Below are 9,718 nucleotides of genomic sequence, written 5' to 3' on the forward strand. Positions count from 1 at the left end.
ACCTAAGGAATGACTTCTAAAATTTTTTGCAGATCTATAATTAAGATGAGTCTATGCAATTTGCAAGGACAAATAAATGAGTGATTGAGAGCTCATGTTGACACCAGCAGAACATTAAGAAAAACAAATGACCATCTTAGGAAACAGATAACAGTGTTATAGACTGATAACACTTTTCCATCTTGCTTTTTAGAGCCTGAGAAACATTCTGAACAATATTATGCAATAAATAGAGAAACAAAAATAACACAAATTAGCCCCCTTGAGGAAAGCCAGTTCTGTCTGGCTTCCTTACTGGCTGGTGATTCAGTTTCCCTTTGAATTGAGAGTGCTGTTCTGAACCACAGTTCAGACAAGCTACCTGACCCTGGCTGGCCTCTCCCCCCCAAAAAAAGGCTGAACTGAAGACACTAGGGAGGGCCTTAACCTCCACATGGGTGGATTTTGCTTACAGTTACCTAGCACTGAGCACTGCCTCTGCCCAGAACTTGCCTACATTAGACCCATACCTAGCAGGTTGGAGCCATGAGCTACTAATAACTGTCAAGATGGTTTGTATGTTAAATACAAAACTCTTCTCTCAACTTAGTTGCTATCCAAGTTCTTTGGGCTCTCTGAAGAGCAGCTCAGTTCTACTAGTCTCAATCTTACTCCTCCCTGAAGACATACTCCCTTTTTGTATCATGTCTTATTTGAGGCACTCCCTGCCTCTTGACAAAGCTAAAGCCTCCTAGATTATGGCTGTAACTGAGCTTGAATTCACATTTGCTACTTTCATTCCTGATATAAAGCCTCTTTGGGGTCATCCATCACTGCTCCTAGGAGTCTGAAAAAGGCATGAAGACAGTAGTCCATAATTTCCTAATGTGTTAAGTTGTTAGAAAATTAAACTAATCCTGGGAAGAGTTCCAGAGATTTTTTGCATTCAAATTATGGTTCTGGGACAAAGTAAATGCTTCAGAAAAGGTGAGACAATGGCCATTCTCTATGGGTGGTACTGGTTATAAAATAAGTGGGTTGTACTATTGGGTCATTAAGTGTTTTTCAAACTCTTTGGCTAAATACAAAAATAAATGGCTAAGCAACATATATATTTGCATCAGTTACCTATTCCCACATAAGTCATCCTGAAATTTAAGACAATAACAATTGTTTATTATGCTTATGAATACAAAATTTGAGATGGTTTGATGAGAAGTGTCATCTGTGCTCTGTGCAATTCAACCAGTAAGTGGAGGAGCCATTCTTAAAATGGCTGATTGCCATAGCTAGCTCAGTTTATGGTGGGTACTGGTTAATAGTTTAGCTGGAACTAGGAGCCAGGGGTCATGGTTTCTCTCAATGTGGCCTCACCATGGGCTTCTTGAGCATCCTCACAGCATGACATCTCAGATGTTCTGAAGTACTCATTTTTATAACCCAGCCTCAGAAGGCACAAAGCACTTGTTTTCATCTTACTTTATTCATTGAGACAATTACAGTGGCCCAATCCAGGTTCAAGGAGAGGGGATGTGGACTTTACCTCTTAAAGACAGCTTGTCAAGATACCAGAACATGTGGGATGGGAGATACTGTTGCTGCCATCCACGAAAAATACCATCTGCACAAATCTCAAATGATCTTTATGAAACCTGATTGCAAAAACTTTGGCCCATAAAAAGAAATCAGCCACAGACAGGTATTTGCAAGTGAACTAATTGAGTAGCATTGCTCAAATGGGGTTGAACATTCACAGCAAAGGTGTGGGTTTTCCTCTTTGGAGATCCATTAAATTACTATAGAAAAATTCCAGATCTTTGAGTGCTAGCACACATATTTAAAGAAATATGAACAAAAACAATTTAAATTATCTTCTAAATAAGAAAAGAAATATGAAGAAAAGTGAATATAGTCAGCAACTCGCAATATACTTCAGATCTCAAAGGAACATGAAGAAAACACAAAGAAAAAGAGAAAGAGAGGGAGGAAGAAAGGGAGGGGACGAAGAAAATTAGAAGAAAGAAAAATTATGTAGCAAGAGAGAGAAAGGAAGCAAGAGGGAAGGCAAGAAGTACAATTTTTTTATCGAGCAAAAGGCTTTGCCAGGTACTATTTTGAGCAGCTGCCAAATTCCAGTCACCACACCTCCAACATGTTCTCTTTCCATATGCCACCTTTCCTCCCCATAGCCTGATATCCTAGAATTCTGAGCAAAGAGAACTGGGCAGCCAGTAGCAATCCCTTGCCTTGTTCAGTGAAGGAAGCTCAGTGACACAAACCCTAGTGGTTTCAAAGATTCAGGGAAGTGAAAAATAACTCTGTATTAAAATTTGGTCAGAGAAGTAGACACCATTTGATGCCCAATATCTATCCACTCCAGGAAGAATTCACATGACTCAAAGTATGTTCATTGGTTCAAAATGTATGAGCAGACCGTATCTACATGTAACAGTAGCTTTCACTCTGAGTGACACAGGGAGCCAATAGAAGGTTTTAGGCAGAGAGGATGGATCTAATTCAAGTTTTAAAAGAATTACTCTGCAGTATGGAGAAGAGATTATGATCAAGTGGTGAAGCTAGACAGAGTAACAGGTAAGGTAGAAACAAGAATACTTAGGAGGCTCTTGAAATAACCAAGGCAAAGGGTAATGAGGGCTTGGAAAAGGATGGTAGGATGGCTCTGGTGAGATTTGGTTGAATTCAGGATTTTCTGATGTTGCTAGAAATTCACATTATATTAGCTTTTGTTAGTACTGTCTTGTTTGATCTCTGTAGGACTGTGGCCTTAAATACCAACAATGGGGGCAGAATTCAGTATCAGCTTAAGGAGAGTAAGCTAATTAGTGTTTCTCAAACTTCACTGTACTTACAAATCTTCTGAGGATCTCATTAAAACACAGCCTCTGACTGAGTAGACCAAGGGTGGGGCCTGAGGTTCTGGATTTCTAAGTTCCCAGGTGATGTGATGATCCAGAGACCACAAAATGAAAGGGTAACCTCCTAAATAGCAACTGGCCATGTACAATCTTGAACTTCTGGTGTAAATACCAAAAATTTCATATTCACTTGTGACTTCATCCAGTTTCTGAGAATAAATCATAAGGACATTCTGTTGCTGCTCTTTAGATACTGGCAAGTGGGCTGATGTGCAAATAGATTACTATCGTTTTCTTTTTTGTTCCTTTTAAAGTAAAGGCTGATTTTTCAATTTACAGATGTTTATCTATGCAAATCTTTCTTATACAAATTAGTAGCAATGAGTTACACAAGTTGAGCATGCATATAATTGTACAACATGGCAAATTCAAAACTATGCATACATATTTAACTCTTAAAGATCACAACACAAATGTGAAGTCAGAGCTCATTAAATTAGAGACTGATTTAACCAAATGATTTGTGCAGCCATTACACAGGTGTTCCATTTCAGAAAGTATTAGAGCATAGTGCCGGGGGCCTCAAAGCTAATTTCTAACCTAGACTAATCATGCCAGGAATAATGAGCTGCCGTTACTGCCTTGTGAATCAGACCCTATGATATTTAAAATAATTAAGATCAAAGCCAAAGTAGAAGGTCACTGAATTCACCAGTCATAAAATGTTAGTACAAAACCAAAGGCTTTACTTGTTTGCTTAACAATCTTTAACGCTCAAGTTATAAAATGGCATTAAGAGGGACACAAATATCATCTTCAAAATTGTTGCTCTCCCCAAAGGAATTGCCAGCAAGCACAGAAGCCTCCCAATGAAAAGGCTATTTAAAGTAAAGGTGTTATTCAAAAGCCATTATAAATATTTAAAAAGACCAGGAAACTTAAGAGATGGACTGGCTGATGGGATCTATCAGCCTGCTGGCTGCAATCCCAATAGATGAACTGGGATGAAGATTTGCTTCCCATTTGTAGGCGGTTGGAAAGAAGTGTGAAATGAATTGGTTTGTCCGGGCTGAGTTCCCAGGAAAAGGGTGTCTTTTCATACCAAAGCTCCCACCCAAACTGGCAGGGTGCTTCAAGCCAAAGATTTAGACAGTCAAATAAGTGCTAATTGAGTTAGAAGTTTGGTTAGGAAGTGGGTTAACAATTAAGTTCAACTCGGGCCCTTTAATGGCCCAACCACTAGCCTTGAGAGGCTTATAGCACACCAAAGCAGAAGAAGGCTTCTAATCCACACTAAGACTGATTGAAATTCCTAATCTTTGGCTGGAACAAGTGTGAGACAGTAGAGAGATAAGTGGCCCATGGTGACAGAAGCAGAGGAAGTTATGAAGTTGATACTGAGAATGTATCTATTCACAAGATTCTACTAGAGATATGCAAGTCTGCAGAACCACAATGGGGAACTCCAAGGAAAGGACGAATTTTGTCTTTAAAAGAGGACAACACTAGTCATAGCTTTATGTTGCTGTTTTCTGTGGCCAAGTTCTCAGCAAGTGTTACTACTAATGAATCATATACACAGTATTTTTATTTAACAAATACTTTTCATCTGGCTTATTACTGCCAGACCCTGTTCTTACTGTTTTCCAAATGTTACTAGTTCACTTATACCTCATAACAAGACTCTGAGGTAAATAATATTATCATCAATTTACAAATGAGGAAACTGAGGCACAGAGAAGCCCAAGAACTAATAAGTGGCATACCTAGGATTCAGAAATGTTGGACAAGGCATCTGGGTTAAAAGCAATGGGAGAATGCTATGGAAGAAAGGAAGCAAATATTTATTATTCTATTTGGAAGGAAGGAAGATATATAAAAACCTAAGAGAAAATTTAATAGGCCTCTTCACTGCCCTTTTCCCACAAGTGCCAAAATGAAAGCCCATTAATAAAGCTTAAAACTGAAATTTAGTACAGATAAAAGCAATCCTCATTACCCAACATATAATTAACTGGAGAATTCACAGCTGTGGGACATTACGGGGTAGGATGAGGCTTGCCGATTCAGGCTGCTGGCTTTCAAACAAGGTGTTAAAACCAAGCCACCAGATCTCTTCATGCGGGTTGTAGCATTGGCCACTTGGCCATAGATGGTGGTGAGAATTCAAATGTGGAAAACAGATTCTAAGAGTCTTATAGATTAAGGAAACTGGAGATCAACGTGTGTCCCCCTGCTAAGCAAAATCTGCCCTTTCACAAATTCACTCCATTCCCCCTTGCAACTTTATTAATGGAAGATTATTCAATCTCCCAACACTCATGGACAAGTTCAACATCAGCATTCTCCTTGTTCCTTGCGACCTTCCAAGCCTTCCAAACTCCCTCTCTACAAAGCCTTATGACACCTAATTCCACCACTGCCTGCCAGTCTACAGGACTGATACTTACTGGCTCCTAGAATACTCCCTCCATCAACTGGAGACTTTGGTACCTGGATCACAGTCTTGGGATCACCATAGCTCTTGCCAACTGGCAACACCCAATTAGACAACACAGCCATTATCAGATACCGATGGTGCTCTGTCTGCCTGCATGCATTACTAAAATCTCGACTACTTGCTAATCTACTTCCATGACCATAACCAGAATTTCAAGACTGTTCCACTTCTGAAATTTTAATTCCAGATACTCTTCCTTCTGAGCACATTCTTCCATCTTCTTCCTTCACTCATGATGTCCTCTAGTCCTAGTAGCTTCCCTTTTCCTCCATTCAAGGAGCCTCTTTTTGGCTTCCTTTCCTAAGCAGTCTTATTTGTTCTTCCGACTTTGCTCCTACTGATTGTCCTTTTCCTACACTTCCAAACCTTAGATCAATCCAATCATATACTTTCTTTCCTTTTATACCCAGGCAGTCAAATACTGATGGAAAAAATATCATGAAACTTTGCAGATGAGTGACACTGCTGAGACGTATAAAACTTTGAAAACATATCTATAGAATTATAGTTTCCAGGAAACATGATTTAATCCCTGGCCTCTGGCAAAAAGTGACTAATTAGCTCAAGACCCCCTACCTCAGTGCCAAAGCTCATGGGAAGTTAGGCTCAACCCAGGTGGATAACAGTATTACACTTCAGATAACTTGGGCACAATCCAAATTCTCTTATACAATAAACTCTCAGGTTTAATGAAGTTATTTTATAGTTCTGGAATTTTATTGCATGTAATGCCATGTAAAATTAGTGATATCTGGGAATCTTTTTTGCATTTTAGTGGCATTTGTTTGAAAAGAATTTGACCTATACTGCTAAATAATGTGTTTAACGATGGGATCCAAAAATGGTAATGAAATGGAGGTAAAAGACATGTATCACATAGCCGAAAGCTAAAATCATGGCTTCAAAGGGTTGAGGACATTCTCAAGGCTTATGTTCAAATATCTTTTTATTTAACAATATTACTTTTTAGAAAAACCCTCCTGGGCCTGCATTAATTGTTGTCTCTCCAAAATCATCTTCAATTTCAAATCCAACTTGTTTTTTATACTCCATTAAACAGCTCATAATATCTCATATTTCCAATATCACTTTCCACATAACCAAAGATTTCCACCTCTGTTAGTGATCTTCTACACTTAATTAAACTCTTCCCTGCCATCTTAAGGATAATGTATAAACAACATTTAGCTATTTCTTGAATTTGCAAAATCCTCTTGTTAAAACTCAATTACAGAACTTGTAACATCTGTTTGGCTGCTCAAAAAAATTTTATGATCCCCTCTGGGTTTCTGTCTTTATTCCCAAAGTTGAGGTAGCTAGAAAAATTTTCCTACAAATAAATTTGTTGCTAAATCACAATAAATATGGGCTATTATCTCAGAGGTATCAGGAAGTTTAATAATGGCCTCTAAACATCTCCCTAAGTGTTGTCCCTTTCAGGTTAACTCCAGAAAAGTCCCTAAGATCTATGGAAAATAACATTCCACTCAAAAATATGAAAAATACCACATTTGTAAGTTTTAAAACTTTTCCTATCACTTCCAGTTTCAAAATAACGACAATGTTGTTCAATCCCAAGTTGGTTTTGTTACTTCACACTTGTTTGTAGAGCCTGGTGGACAGGATGGGACAAAGTCAAATGACATTTCCACTCTGGGTTTCAGGTACTTCAGCTCTCAACAAGAGCGACCTCTGGCTTCTCGCTGCTCCTCCAGATTCCAGAGTCCATGGTTCAAATGCCATAGTACACATAAAAGCACTTGAACAGCATAATGAGCTTTATCAATGGAAGAGCAAAGCCAGCTGACACCAGGAGAGCTTTTGGTGACTGGCAGGAATGTTATTTATCTTTTACAACTTCTCACCTAATGTATGTCGGGCACTCAGTCAGTAAATGTTTAATGAACAAATGAATAAAGAAGCCCACTTTATATTGCTGTAAAAGAATTAATATTATGAAATAATTCTGCCCCAAAAGCTAAAAAACTCCTTTTTTATAAAATCTGAAGCATGTTCAAATCTGACTTGGTCACCAGAAACCTCTCTGGAAAGCAGAGTGGCAAACCTTCAAAATTACACTAAAGGAGTTTTCCTCAGGAAATTAGTCAAATAACTGAAATTATCACCTCCACATGTCAACATGTTAACTTTCAGGGAGAAATTAATTTTAAAAATTAAGTAAGTTTTATTACTTATTACTTACTTATCTATGTGAAAGCCTAGTATACCTATCAAGATAAGTTACCCCGAAGACATAATACTATCTGCTAATTACTGATAGAACAGACTTCAAATATTAGAAAGAGGAAATGTAAAACAGTGTTCACCATGTCACAAGAAAATTTATTGAAACAACTGAGGCAGGTTTAGCTTGTAAAAGAAAAAAATGAAATATATGGAAACATGATAGCTTCCAAATTAATTGCTTAGTGCAAAAGAGGAAAGAGATTTATTCTAAATAGTTCCAGGATCAACAAGCAAAAATAGACACAGATTTTAAGGAAGAACATGTTAGCAACTAGAACTGCCTAGGAATGAGATGGGCCCTTTGGAGAAGTGACGTCCCTTTAATGGTAACAAATCACAAGGCAAAAGCTGCAGCCAGATGGGATTCCATAATATACCTAACCTGAGGATTTTTCTTCAAAACATTTTTAAAAACTTCTCTTCAGTTATGACCCAGAAAATGAAGATGACTAATGTGAGGGGCCAGATGAACAATGCTCTCAGAACCCACAGCACAGACATTTCTTCATTTAAAGGTGACTTGCTGAGAACCAGGTGGCAAACACAACAGGAACTAAAGTTGCAGAGGGCTCCAGATTTGTGGTTTATAGCACACAAAACTAGAGCCCTTCTTTGCTCTAAGCACAATAAATACTTACTGAATTAAAACATAGGCAGAAACTGAAGGCAGGCAGAGTGAAATGGTGAGAAATGCCCTCCCTGACATTTCTAAATATGCCAGAGAAACTTTCAACCGCATGTTATAACTTTATAAATTATGTGTAAACATGACCTTTGAAAAAATGCCAAGGTCGATGAGGCTGAGAGTGACTTCTTTAGTGAATCATAGCTGGGACAGTCATTTTCAAACTCTGCATGCAATTTTCCACATCTTTTCCAAAATAAGCAGTGTAATGAGTATACACATGATCCAGGCTTCCTCCTGCCAGCTTCCCATCCCCCCATTACACATCATTTTCCTAGTAATAATTCTCTGCTTTGGTTTAGGATGTCCCACCTTACCATTCCTATCCTTTATTTTCCCTTTCTATCTTTCACTATTAGAATGTCTATAAATCATCCATGCATTCCACAGGCAATTTACAAATGGAAAACCAACCCAAACCCCTACCCATTATTTTATGCTGATTTTGATTTCTGCCTCTGATATACTGACTCCAACAAATGGAAGGGACCTGGGCAGTTCAGTCAGAATATCTGAGTTTTCTTGCCTGAAATACTATCCTACTAACATAAATAACTACAACTTTTGAAGCACAGATTTATTTAGGCAACTTCTTTTTTTTTTTTTAAAGATTTTATTTATTTATGAGCAAGAGAGAGAGAGAGAGAGAGGCAGAGACACAGGCAGAGGGAGAAGCAGGCTCCATGCAGGGAGCCCAACGTGGGACTCGATTCTGGGTCTCCAGGATCAGGCCCTGCGCTGAAGGCGGCGCTAAATCACTGAGGCACCCGGCGGCCCAGACAACTTCTTTAATTGGGTTCTATTAGGATTCCTATTTTAAAGATAAGAAAACTTTCCCAAAGTTGTTCTTAGGAAATGAGGAGAATGAGATTTAAGCTATAACTACGCTCTCTACAGCTCAAGCAATAAATTGCTCCCTACATTACCTTTCAATCAATACACAACAGTTTAAAACATCAGATTCATCTCTGGTTTCTCCCATTTCATTGCTCCTTCCATATAAGTGATTGGTAAGTCTTGTTTCTTCTCTGACTCTCTTAGGGACAGTTTCATCTTTGACAATTCTAATACCATACCTACTCAAAACATTTTAATAATTCCCTGTGGACTCCAGAATGGAAGTCCACTAAAAAAATTAAAATTAAAAAAACAAAAAACAAAAACACAACAAAACAAAACAAAACAAAACAAACAAACAAACAAAGCTGTTATCCAAGAGCCTCAATATTACAGTCCCTCCACCATTTGAGAGTTACTGCCCACCATTTTTCTTGAATTTAGGTGAACTGACTTTATCAGCCCAGAATTGAGACACATGGCATGACAAGGGATTTTTATTTTTATTAATTCACAAATTTATATTTATGAAAGGGAAATATTTTAAATTAAGACTGGTCCTACCCATCTGGGAACCAAATCAACCTATTCACT

The sequence above is a fragment of the Canis lupus genome, chromosome 24 (genome assembly GCF_011100685.1).
Source record: "Canis lupus familiaris isolate Mischka breed German Shepherd chromosome 24, alternate assembly UU_Cfam_GSD_1.0, whole genome shotgun sequence".
Classification (NCBI taxonomy): Eukaryota; Metazoa; Chordata; class Mammalia; order Carnivora; family Canidae; genus Canis; species Canis lupus.